The sequence below is a fragment of the Aethalodelphis obliquidens genome, unplaced genomic scaffold, assembly GCF_003676395.1.
Source record: "Aethalodelphis obliquidens isolate GAN/ISIS:26980383/991018 unplaced genomic scaffold, ASM367639v1 scaffold1, whole genome shotgun sequence".
Lineage (NCBI taxonomy): Eukaryota > Metazoa > Chordata > Mammalia > Artiodactyla > Delphinidae > Aethalodelphis > Aethalodelphis obliquidens.
The window spans coordinates 35,570,787-35,585,310 of NW_020837945.1; positions in this window are offsets into that span (position 1 = coordinate 35,570,787).

Genomic DNA, 14,524 nt, shown 5'->3' on the forward strand with positions numbered 1-14,524 from the left:
ATGCAAGGATTCTTTAATATACACAAATCAATCAATGTGATACACCATATTAACAAATTGAAGGATAAAAACATAGGATCATCTCAATAGATGCAGAAAAATGTTTTGAAAAATTTCAATATCGATTTATAATAAAAACTCTCCAGAAAGTAGACATAGAGGGAACTTACCTCAACATAATAAAGGCCATATTTGACAAACCCACAGCCAACTTCATTCTCAATGGCGAAAAACTGAAACCATTTCCACTAAGATCAGGAAGAAGACAAGGTTGCCCACTCTCACCAATATAATTCAACATAATTTTGGGAGTTTTAACCACGGCAATCAGATAGGAAAACGAAATAAAAGCAATCCAAATCAGAAAAGAAGAAGTAAAACTGTGACTGTTTGCAGATGACATGATACTATACATAGAGAATCCTAAAGATGCTACCAGAAAACTACTAGAGCTAATCAATGAATTTGGTAAAGTAGCAGGATCCAAAATTAATGCACAGAAATCTCTTGCATTCCTATACACTGATGATGAAAAATTTGAAAGAGAAATTATGGAAACACTCCCATTTACCATTGCAACACAAAGAATAAAATACCTAGGAATAAACTTACCTAAGAAGACAAAAGACCTGTATGTAGAAAACTATAAGACACTGATGAAAGAATTAAAATACAATACAAACAGATGGAGAGATATACCATGTTCTTGCAATGGAAGAATCAACATGGTGAAAATGACTATACTACCCAAAGCAATCTACAGATTCAATGCAACCCCTATCAAACTACCAATGGCATTTTTCACAGAACTAGAACAAAAAATTGTACAATGTGTGTGGAAACACAAAAGACCCCGAATAACCAAAGCAATCTTGAGAAAGAAAAATGGAGCTGGAGGAACCAGGCTCCCTCACTTCAGACTATACTATAAACCTACAGTAATCAAGACAGTATGGTACTGGCACAAAAACAGAACTATCGATCAATGGAACAGGATAGAAAGCCCAGAGAAAAACCCACACACATATGGTCACCTTATCTTTGATAAAGGAGGCAAGATAAGACAGTGGTGCTAGGAAAACTGGACAGCTACATGTAAAAGAATGAAATTAGAATCCTTCCTAACACCATGCACAAAAGTAAGCTCAAAATGGATTAAAGACCTAAATGTAAGGCCAGACACTATAAAACCCTTAGAGGAAAACAGGCAGAACACTCTATGACATAAATCATAGCAAGATCCTTTTTGACCTACCTCCTAGAGAAATGGAAATAAAAACAAAAAATAAACAAACAGGACCTAATGAAACTTAAAAGCTTTTACACAGCAAAGGAAACCATAAACAAGATGAAAAGACAACCCTCAGAATGGGAGAAATTATTTGCAAACGAAGCTACTGACAAAGGATTAATCTCCAAAATATACAAGCAGCTCATGAAGCTCAATATCAAAAAAAACAAACAACCCAACCCAAAAATGGGCAGAAGACCTAAATAAACATTTCTCCAAAGAAGATATACAGATTGCCAACAAACACATGAAAGGATGCTCAACATCACTAATCTCTGGAGAAATGCAAATCAAAACTACAATGAGGTATCAACTCACACCAGTCAGAATGGCCATCATCAAAAATTCTACAAACAGTAAATCCTGGAGAGGGTGTGGAGAAAAGGGAACCCTCTTGTACTGTTGGTGAGAATGTAAATTGATACAGCCACAATGGAGAACAGTATGTCGGTTCCTCCAACAACCTAACATAGAACTACCATATGATCCAGCCATCCCACTACTGGTCATATACCCTGAGAAAACCATAATTCAGAAAAGGTCATGTACCACAATGTTCACTGAAATTCTATTTACATTAGCCAGGACATGGTAGCAACCTAAGTGTCCATTGACAGGTGAATGGATTAGGAAGATGTGACACATTTATACAATGGAATATTATTCAGCCATATAAAGAGGTGAAGTTGAGTTATTTGTGATGAAGTGGATGGACCCCAAGACTGTCATACAGAGTGAAGTAAGTCAGAAAGAGAAAAGCAAATACCGTATGCTAACACACATATATATATATATGGAATCTAAAAAGAAAAAGAGAAAAAAAAATTGTTCTGAAGAACCTATGGGCTGGAAAGGAATAGAAGCACAGACATAGAGAAAGGACTTGAGGACACAGGGAAGGGGAATGGTAAGCTAGGATGAAGTGAGAGAGTGGCATGTACATATATGCACTACCAAATGTAAAATAGATAGCTAGTGGGAAATACCTGCATAGCACAAGATCAGTCAGTGCTTTGTGTCCACATAGAGGGGTGGATAGGGAGGGAGACGCAAAAGGGAGGAGATGTCGGGATGTATGTATATGTATAGTTGATTCACTTTGTTATAAAGCAGAAACATACATGCCATTGTAAACCAATTATACTCCAATAAAGATGTTTAAGAAAGAAGGAAAGAGGCGCTTCCCTGTTGGCGCAGTGGTTGAGAGTCCGCCTACCGATACAGGGGACACAAGATCGTGCCCCGGTCCGGGAAGATACCACATGCCGCGGAGCGGCTGGGCCCGTGAGCCATGGCCACTGGGCCTGCGCGTCCGGAGCCTGTGCTCCTCAATGGGAGAGGCCACAGCAGTCAGAGGCCCACGTACCACAAAAAAAAAAAAAAAAGGAAAAAAGAAAGAAAGGAGGGAGGGAGGGAGGAAGGAAGGAAAGAAAGAAAAGAAGGAAGAAAGAAAGAGTAAATTAAAAATAAAGAGCCTGCTGTATAAAAATAAATAAATAAAATTAAATTTAAAAAAAGAAAAAAGAAGCAGAGAGGCAACCAAGGAGCCTATGTAAGGTCAAACATCAAAGGTAGAGTTATCTTCTTTATTACAAGAAGTCAATGTAATTTCAAAGCAGGTATGAAATATTTTATTAACATAATATCCTAAAAAGTAGTAAAACATGAACGATGTATAAGTACTACAGAGTAATGAATGAAAAAAGATTTGTCACATAAAAACGTTGCTAATAAAATGTCAGGAATACTGATAGTTTGAGTTAATGAACAAAACTGCTTAGTTTTTGCATGTTTCCAACTGTTTTCCATTTTTAGCTATTCAAGACTGTCCAATTAAAAAATGTGCTGCTTATTTCTTTCTCTTTATCACCTGATATCTACATGATAATCTCTAGCATCTCTCAAATAATGAGATGTAATATAAAGGTAAATGAATACATGCATTTACAGCTATTTAAAATTTTCATAAAATTTTGCAGGTAGTTGTTAAAGAAGTTTCCAAACTAGGCCTGTGGGCTAAATCCAATAGGTCTTCTATTTTTGTAAATAAACTCATAATAAAACACAGACAGAACCATTTGTTGTGATATTGCCTGTGGCTACTTTTTGCTATAATCATGAGTTGATTACTTATGACAGAGAGCTTATGACGTGCAGAGTTTCAAATATTTACTCTTGGCCCATTACAGAAAAAGTTGGCCTATTCCTGATCTTGTTTTATTAATTTGATCTTTGCCATTAATTCACAGAAATAAAATTATGTGTAAGTATAATCACTGTGACACACAGAATATTAGAGAGCTCAAAACTTTTTAAATGTTGTGAAAATAAATGTAGGAATTTCACATTAGGATGTTTGGGGAGTTCTGCTACTAAAATATATCGTATAGTTTAAAAAAAATCAAAAACTCATATTCACACCAGAACCAAGACCCATTTTTAAATCAATACATTAACTGCTTCATAGTATTTAGCAGACTCATCCCATGTCCGGATCTAGAAAAACTGAGTGAATAACCACTAATATTATCAAAAGAATTTTTTTCCTAAGAACAAATATTCATTAAAACCAATGTTTTTGATAGTCACAGGTGTTGTCAGCTATTCTTTCTTTAATTTCGTATTCGTCTCAGTGAAACTGCTGTGCTGCTAACTATTCTTTAGAGTGATGTACCCTGGGAAATCAGAGACAAGAAAATAGTAAGCAGTAATAGTATCACTTAAAATTAAACTGGAAAAATCTATGTATCAGGTAACACAGCTTCCTCCATATCAGAATTTTCATGTCAGTTTTGCCCTAATCCTTACTCACTACCAATATTTCCCATAATTCTCTCCATCTCTCCTTCTCTCTCTTTCTTTCATCCATCCATCCATCCATCTCTCCTCCTTCTACTTCTCTTTTTGTCTCCCTCTTCTATTTCTTTGCTTCTCTATGTTTCTACCTTTTCCTTCTCTTTCTGACACCATCTCTTTCTTCACCTTCTTTCCAATCCTGGAAGTAAATGAACCAGTTTCATAGGGGGCCCAGTGTTCTAGAAATAAACGATGACTAAGGAGCAATCATGCTTCAGAGCTTCATCCTCATGATTATGACTCTAAATATGAATTAAACTCTGATCCCAGCCATTTCTCGTATATTAAGATCCCCTCAAAAAACTATAAAAATCATACAAAACATTTAAGTAAGGGAATGGAAAATGATTTACACTGAAACATACCCATAGCCTGGTCACCTCTCTAATCCCATCTACCACCAAATCATACATAGGATATCACAACCTCATCCATTAAGTTCACTCTTACCCTAACCTCTTCCTTGATTCCATAATCTGCACAGCCATAGCCTTTTACAATATTGAATCATATTGCTTAGTATTAATAGTTATAACTTTTGTATGTTTTAATTTGCAATTGTGTATTCATACTTTGATTTTATATTTATGTAGTATATAAGCTCCCTTAAGGTAGGTGTTGTGCTGCTTCTGCTCATTCCTTTATCCCTAGCACCAAGTTTAAACACCTAAATTATTTGTTTTTTTAATTAAAAAATACATTGTAAGATTTTTTAATAGGGGATTTCTCTGGTGGCACAGTGGTTAAGTATCCAATGCAGGGGACATGGGTTTGAGCCCTGGTCCGGGAAGATCCCACATGCCACGGAGCAACTAAGACCATGTGCCACAGCTACTGAGATTGCACTCTAGAGCCCATGAGCTACAACTACTGAGCCTGCATGCCAAGACTACTGAAGCCTGTGTACCTAGAGCTCTGCTCCACAACAAGCGAAGCCACTGCAATGAGAAGCCCACACACTGCAACAAAGAGTAGCCCTTGCTCGCGGCAGCTAGAGAAAGCCCATACACAACAAAGAAGACCCAACACAGCCAAAAATAAATAAATAAATAATTTTCAAAAAAGAATTTCTTTTTTTTCTTTGTTTCTTTCTTTTTTTTTTTTGCGGTACACGGGCCTCTCACTGTGTGGTCTCTCCCATTGCAGAGCACAGGCTCTGGACATGCAGGCTCAGCAGCCATGTATCACGGGCCCAGCCACTCTGTGGCATGTGGGATCTTCCCGGACCAGGGCACGGACCTGTGTCCCCTGTATCAGCAGGCAGACTCTCAACCACTGTGCCACCAGAGAAGCCCAAAAAAGAACTTTTAATGGTATAAAGAGTATTACAACATTCCACATGATTGACTATTAGTCCCTCATGGGAGTATAAGAGATGTGAAAGCACAAATGGTAAAATCTGAAAAGGACTGCTTCAGAGTTATATACATAGGGAGTGAGAGCATGAGGTATTCATCAGAGTCATTAAATAAAAGAGGTGATTGAAAAGATACCCTTTCTATTTCCTCTCATACATGGATGGCACCCAGGTTGGGATAATTCTTTTATCACCTTCTGGAAAATATTCATATATGATAAATTATCTCCCTATCCTCTACTTCAAACTGAGTGTTGCTTAAGATCATAAACCTTATTTGTTTCTGCTTTTTAAAGAAATATGAGCTTGTAGTCTTTCAATCTATTGTTCAGATAAACTTAAGCAAAGGCCACAGCAGTCATCTGGGTAGTTCTCTTTAGGTAGTTTTTCAAGCTGGAACATTCAAGTCAAATACAAATATTTTTCAATCCTGCAGTTTTTTTTTTTCTTCCTTGATTTAATTTCCTCATCATTCCACTTCACATTGCCTATGTAAATTAAGCTGTCGTGCTGTAAACCACAGTTCCCCCTTGTCTATCTCCTCAGTAACAGCTTCAAAGTACTAAAAAGCTAAAATAGCTACAAAAGAACAATTAATTTGTACAAAATCACAGAGGCACTGTAGGTATTAAAAACACTACAGTAAGGCTTTTATCAGCAAGCTAAACTGCACAGCATTAAGCTCAAAACTAATAAGACTGAATGTGCAGCACAATGATGAGGATGATAAAGGAATTTCAAGGACATGCAGAGAATTGGGGTAACATGATTTAGAAGTGATGCAGTTATTTTTTTTGTTTTGTTTTGTTTTCTTGTGTTTTGTTTTCTCAGGGTATATGCCCAGTAGTGGGATTGCTGGGTTATATGGTAGTTCCATTTTTAGTTGTTCTTTTTTACATCTTTATTGGAGTATAATTGCTTTACGATGGTGTGTTAGTTTCTGCTTTATAACAAAGTGAATCCGTTATACATATACATATGTTCCCATATCTCTTCCCTCTTGCGTCTCCCTCCCTCCCACCTTCCCTATCCCACCCCTCCAGGTGGTCACAAAGCACCGAGCTGATCTCCCTGTGCTATGCGGCTGCTTCCCACTAGCTATCTATTTTACATTTGGTAGTGTATATGTGTCCATGCCACTCTCTCGCTTTGTCACAGCTTACCCTTCCCCCTCCCCATATCCTCAAGTCCATTCTCTAGTAGGTCTGTGTCTTTATTCCTGTCTTACCCCTAGGTTCTTCATGACATTTTTTTTTCTTAAATTCCATATATTTGTGTTAGCATACGGTATTTGTCTTTCTCTTTCTGACTTACTTCACTCTGTATGACAGACTCTAGGTCTATCCACCTCATTACAAATAGCTCAATTTCGTTTCTTTTTATGGCTGACTAATATTCCATTGTATATATGTTCCACATCTCCTTTATCCATTCATCTGATGATGGGCACTTAGGTTGTTTCCATCTCCTGACTATTGTAAATAGAGATGCAATGAACATTTTGGTACATCACTTTTTTTGAATTATAGTTTTCTCAGGGTATATGCCCAGTAGTGGGATTGCTGGGTCATATGGTAGTTCTATTTGTAGTTTTTTAAGGAACCACCATACTGTTCTCCATAGTGGCTGTACCAATTCACATTCCCCTTTTCTCCACACCCTCTCCAGCATTTATTGTTTGTAGATTTTTTGATGATGGCCATTCTGACTGGTGTGAGATGATATCTCATTGTAGTTTTGATTTGCATTTCTCTAATGATTAATGATGTTGAGCATGCAGTTATTTCAAATAAACATCTACAAAAGTACATATGAAAAATGCTGATCTGTTGGGAAAGGCAAGTTTAGACCAGTAAGGAAATTTATTTACATCTATTTTTGGAGAAACTTACATTTTTATGGAAATTACTGTTGGAGATTCTGATAATGCACACTGAGATCACTCAATATATACTTGTTGATTGGCAATTGGCTGACAGTTTGATATTTAAAAACTTATCTCTGAACTGTAAAAAAAACCCCAAAAACGATGGCTTATTATATATAAAACTACCTAAAAGGATAACATTAAAACATAATCAAGAGTGCCACCACCTCCTGTGTTGAAATAGAAATAGAAACAATTACTTTAATCATCAATTGTTTAATGGCTGCTCTCAGCTCAAATCTGTGTTAGGTGCTATGGGCTGGAAAGGAAGTTAAGCTACTAATTTCTGAATAAATGCATTAAATGCTTCCAGAACTAGATAGAGAAGAATGAATTTCTAATTGTGATGTAAATACAGCGGATGCAACCAGGACTTAAAGGGAGGGACAGTTTTGTGTTATAGAAACTATGGGAATATCTGCCTTTGTTCCTTTGTTCCTTTGCCACCTGGTAAATCTAGGTTTAAATTCCAAGCACTCCACTAACATACTGTGAGATTTCCTGTGAACTAGTCTTTCTCTTTGAGATTAAGCTTTCTCAACTGGAAAATGGGGAGAATAAAACAGAACTCACAGAGCTGTTATAAAGAAGAAATAAGAAAAATGCTTTAACGTGTAGCACATAGTAGGATTTCAAAAATATATGCTCAGTTTATCTTGAATAAAGTTTTTCCCATAACAGCAAGTATATGCCTACTATGATTACTATAGTTCATAGGATGAAATATATTAGAAATAGAGGTTTTATTTTTTGTTTCAAATAAGGAATCATTTGGTCTAATGTCTTTAACTTACAAATGCAAACATTGAGATTCAACAGCAGACCTCTGAGATTCCTTTCGAAAATGTACACTGTGTTCAGAGTGCCCTATAAAGAACCAACAAATGTTGCAATGCTTTTTGGAATATTAGGTCCTAGTCACCATCGAAACATAAGAGAATATTACCAGCCTGTTATTTCAGTCTCTCCTTCTTATTCCAATGTCATACTTCAAGAAAATCTGACTTATTACCTAGATTTGCATGCTTTCATTATAATGTGGCCACATGTCAAATATCCATCTGCATATAATGTAATGTATAACAATATAAATAATAGGCTCCCAAGTTTATGTAGACTGACTTGTGTGAAACACAGTGTGGAATTATGAAGAGTGATTTCTTTAGCAGTAGTTCCTCAATATCAGAAAAGAATATTAACAAAGTGTAAGATATCCATACCCAGAGCTTGTAGAAAAACCTGCTGCTTATTGTTTGCAATAACTATATTGTGCTAATTCAATATATATCATAAAAAATTTCAGTGGCGCTCTTCATTGACAAATTTTGATGTGCAATTAGTAAATATTACCAAGCAAATGGAAAAATTAATATAACAGTGGCCTTCACTTTCAGACATTATTCTAGATATATAATTTAAGTTTTACTTTAAAAACTTTTCAAACCTGCAAAAAGGTGGGAAAAACGTATAAGTATACCTTCACTCACAGTCACACATTTTTTCCCTTGCTCTCTTTATTTCTCTCTTATTTTTTGCTGAATCATTTCAAACCATTTGCAAACATCTTAAGACTTCACTCTTAAATACTTTAGCATTTAAATTATATACTACTCAAGGGGGGAAGTGGGGAGAGGGATAAATTGGGAGATTTGGATTGACATATACACTACTACATATAAAATAGGTAACTAATAAGAACCTGCCGTATAGCACAGGGGACTCTACTCAATACTCTGTAATGACCTATGTGAGAAAAGAATTTAAAAAAGAATGGATATATGTATAACTGATTCACTTTGCTGTACAGCAGAAACTAAACATTGTGAAGTTAACTATACTCCAATAAAATTAATTTAAAAATTATATGCTATTTTATAAACAGGCCCAGAAAATTTATCATTGATTCAATATTATCTAATAAAGAAACCATAGTCAAAATATCTGTTGGAGCTGGTTTTAAATCCACATAGAAAATTTTGCTCTTGTACTTAAGTTTCTCCAAACTTATCAATATCATAGATATATTATATTTGTATTCTTGAAATGCAAAATATTAACATTATGCATTGTAAGCTTGTTTAAAACTTCAGTTATTATAGCTTATTATGATATTTTCTAAAATGAGAGTTTATGAAGAGAAGTGAATCTTGAACTGAAAATATTATTTTATAACTCTAGGAAGAAGTACCAAAATTTATGATGCCAGAGTGAGTAAACCAGGATAGTATGTTACATAGGCATATATGTCTTTGTAGATATCATTAAATAACTTTGAAATAAAAATGTGAAATTTGTGCTATGAATGTAAAGGAAAAGTCTCTTGTTTTCCCATACAGGTATTTTAATAAATAACAGTACCCAAAAGCAACTCTTATATTTTCTTTTTCATGCTGCAAAGATGAAATATGTGCATAAGAGTGACTCTTAAAAAGTTTAGGTAATATTGAAAGTATCATTACAGGATTAAAAATACACAAAATAGATTCCTTTTGTAGATAGCTTGAGTTCTGATGGTAGAGCAGAACGCTAGGCATCAGGGGACTATTTGGAGCACTAATACTTTAGGTATAAATTGTATACCTTTCACCAACTAAGTATGTTAGAGACTTTTACTGTAATATAATACAATATTAAACATCGAACTGTATTAAAGATTTTTTCAATTAACAGAAAATTTGATAACACATTTACTAGAATTTTTAAACTCATGTATTCTATCAATAAATATTGAGTGTCTTCTTTGTCCATGAAGCTGCATGATGGAGAGAGTACAAATATAAGTTAGAAATGTTACCTGTTCACAGACACAAAAATCTCATAAAAGAGACAAAAAACACAAAGGTCAAAATGCATTAAATAGCTAGGACAGAATCTATGCTGGAATAATGTCTTCATTACCGTTGGGAGCAAATGTTTTCAGTTCGTCAGTGTCACAGTCATAGTACAGAAAACAGAAATGGATTACATATTTAATATCAAAACATCACGATGGGGGCTTCCCTGGTGGCGCAGTCGTTGAGAATCTGCCTGCCGATTCAGGGGACACGGGTTCGAGCCCTGGTCTGGGAAGATCCCACATGTCGTGGAGCAACTAGGCCCGTGAGCCACAACTATTGAGCCTGCGCTTCTGGAGCCCGTGCTCCGCAACAAGAGAGGTCACGATAGTGAGAGGCCCGCACACCACAATGAAGAGTGGCCCTCACTTGCTGCAAGTGGAGAAAGCCCTCACACAGAAACGAAGACCCAACACAGCTAAAAATAAATAAATAAATAAATAAAAATTAAAAATGAGTATCTGCTTATAAAAAAAAAAAAATTCATGATGCAAAGAATGTCCTAAAAGTGCTAATTTCACAACAGTCTTCACTTTTCAGATTTAATGTATAATTTCCCACTATATAATGAATTGCAAATACAGTAAAATTGATTTTCTTATCAATGGACAGACATTTAAATCATGGGTATCATGTATTAATTTAATAGTTACTAAACTCTACTATGTTTTAGGTATTTTCTACATGTTGTGGGTAGTGGGGGAGACCTTACTCATTGCACCTGCTTCAAGTAAAAACCCACACATGTCAAGCCTTGATGTGATGGGGATGATGAAGAAGGGTGGTTCTGAGTCTGAGCAAGGTGTTAAGGTGGAACATAGAGATTTTTCTTTTTGTAAATGGACTTAAAGAATTACTTACAAAAGTATAAAGATTGAAATTGATCCTGTATTCTATCTTCCCTGAAAATTCAGAAGTTTAATAATTTGTGGAAAACAAAGAGGGGACTCCATAAATTCTGATGCTGCGGGAGGGCTAGGTCATTAAAAACTGTTCAGTTTGTCAAATGAATTTTAAAAACCACTGTTATACTGATAATCAAAGCTATGTATTAGTTATATTTGATTCTTCTGTGGCTCTCCTACAATAGCCTGATGATATTAATTTAGTATAAATTGATTTAAAATGGCATAATGAGTCTTTTCATATCAATGTTTTGGTTTGATGCATTACAAAAGGTGAAGGAAAATTGCATGCTTCTAATGCTTCCAATAGTTGCAGGCCAAAAAATACCAAAAAAGATTGGGGTGGAGGGAAACAAACATAATGGAGCAGCTATAGAAAATAGTGAACAAAACATGGGAGAAAATAAACAGTAACCACGCTTTTGAAGCTTCTCAACACAAAATACAAAGATATGAATGGAGGAACATTGTCTCCTTTTTTCCCAGTCATGTGCTGTCATTCCTCCTGGTCTGTTCTCATAGACCATTTACTGGCAGTAATCCTGCGCTACATAAAGCCAGCCGTACTGAGCGTAGCAGAAGGCAAAAAAGAGCAGTGGGAGTAATAATAGCACTTCCCCACTGAACCAAGTAAGGGAACAGTAGTGCAATAGGATAGCATGCCTTTCTGTCTAAGGTAAAATGAGTTTGACAAGAGGGGAGCAAAGGTGGGTTGAATACATTTCTTGGATGGCATAAGCAGAGTTCCTTATTCTGATTACTAGACAATCCCAGAGGAAAATCTAGGTGTTCCTGAGTGTCTTTTTCATGAAACAATTTTTTTTTTCCTGCTACACATTCATTTTCCAGCTGGTAAGTAAACCAAGGGTACTTTCTTACAGAAACACTTTGAAATGAGTGATGATGTTACAGACAACTTAGTGGACACATTAAATAACAAAAAGATACTGGTGATAATCACGCTGCTCTGGGTCTTAGCATGAGAGTGTTAATCTCTTAGGGCTTGATTGCAATTAAAATTTTTAATTAAAAATTAAAAGAGCTCACACCCATACATTTCTGTGTTATGTCACTGATCCTCACACAAGGCTAAAGAAATGTACATGGATAAGGTGGAAACCAGGTTTTAGAAAGAAAGCCACAGAAGGAAGTAAAATTTTTGAAGAGAAGAAAGAATTTTGTGTGAAAATAGAACAAAACATTATTTCTTAAATAGGAAAACAATTTCATACCATGAAAGTGTTCATGTTATTATTATCCCTCTATTTTTGTGTTACTTTTTACTTCCACACATACAGAGAGAATAAAAACAATTTTAAAAAACCTTTTAGTAATTCAGATGTTGGGTTCAGATCTCAGCTACACCATTTATTAGCAACTTAGTCAATTACATATTTTCTGATCATTAGCTTACTCTTCTCTAAACCTGGGAAAATAACATAATAGTACTTACCATATATTAAGAACCTAGCATGGTACTTGGCATACTAGGGTTCAGTATATTTTGGTTTCCTTTCTTCCAAATTGTTAAAAATTATTCCCTGAATAAATTTTATTGGAAAACTAATATGAAGATAGATAATAAAGAAGACAAATTCAAATACATGTACGGAGGCTCTAGTATAGAGAAAAAATTAATGTACACACAAATTTTATTTATTTTTTAAATTTTTTTAATCAATAGTGATGTTCTTTTATTTTTAACAACTTTATTGGAGTATAATTGCTTTACAATGGTCACAATTTTAATGCAAAATAAGCATTACAAGATTAAACACTAAATTTATGGTTCGATAGTAAGGAAGAAGTAGAATGCAAAAATTATTAAAATAAGACAATGCAATATGTAGTTACCTGGTAAATAGTGACATAATTATGTATAAGGAGGTCAAAGAAAATGGAGGATAATGGTAACTGTGCTGTTCAGGAAATACTTCATGGAGGTGGTGAGTCTTAAACTTGAAGAAGTGCAGGGTGTGCATAAAGATATTGAGGAGAAGAAATTCACTTTATGAGTAAGAGTGAGGTCACAGCATGTCTGCCAATAATGAAAACTAACACACCAAGGTGCATCAGCAATGTGGCAGAGTCAGGAGTAGTTTCACTAGTTCTCTATTCACAAATTATATGACCACTGATAATTTCAGAGCAAATAATAAAAATGTATACATGGAAAGATATTGTATCCCTATTTCCTTCACATTATTGTTTTGATTTTTATAAAATCTAATTACAAGTTTTCTCTATAAACTTCCCTAAATATTAATTTTCTTGCCTAAACTCTATCTAATCCTGAAATGTGGTAGCTCCATGTTAAATTGAATAACATTATCAAGGTGTAGCTTCAGAAAGACTCGCCCATAGAGAGGAGCAAACTGATTCTTATTTTCTATATTTTTAAAATTTCCATTATATTTTGTGTATTTTATAAAATTGTAAATTAGAGAGGAGTATTATAAACCCTCATCACTCACACTTTCACAGTTACCATTATTTTAAAAATCTTCAATTGTCCCAATTATTATTATTATTTTGATGTTTGGGTCCTAAAACAAATACTAGGTATGATTTTATTTTGCCCATGCATATTGCAACATTTACCTCCAACAAACAGATTTTGTAAAAACGGTATCAACAAAGCTATTTCACTGAATGAGTTAATATTTACTCAACTCTAACTAAGGCCTTGTTTCTATTCAAATTTCTGTATTACTTTTATATGTAAAAACTTATTTTGCACTAGATTTTTGAATCAAGAGCTAAATGAGTTTGTGTTTGCTTGACATATTATTTTCTTTTCAGTTTATTGAGGTATAATTGGCAAATAAAATTGTAAGATATTTAAACATATATCATGGAAATTATACACATATACATGTGGCAGTGTCCCCTGCCTATTGAGTTAATTACCACATCCATCATCTCACATATTAACTTTCTTTTCTTTTTGGTGAGAACATTTAAATTCTACTCTCAGCAAAGTTCACTTACACAATACAGTGTTATCAACTATAGTAACCATGTTATATTAGATCCTCAGAAATTACCCATCTTATAAGTGAAAGTTTGAAACTTTTTACCAACCTATTCCTATTCCCCATCCCTCTACTACCTGGTGACTACTTTTCTACTCTCTGTTTCTATGAGTTCATCATTTAAATTTTTTTTTTTAATTCCATATATAAGTGATACCATGCACTATTTGTTTTTTTCTGTCTGGCTTATTTTACTTAGCATAATGCATTCTGGGTTCATAATTTTTTCCACAAGTGACAAAATTCCTTTTTTTTTTTAACATCTTTATTGGAGTATAATTGCTTTACATAGTTGTGTTGGTTTCTTCTGCATAACAAA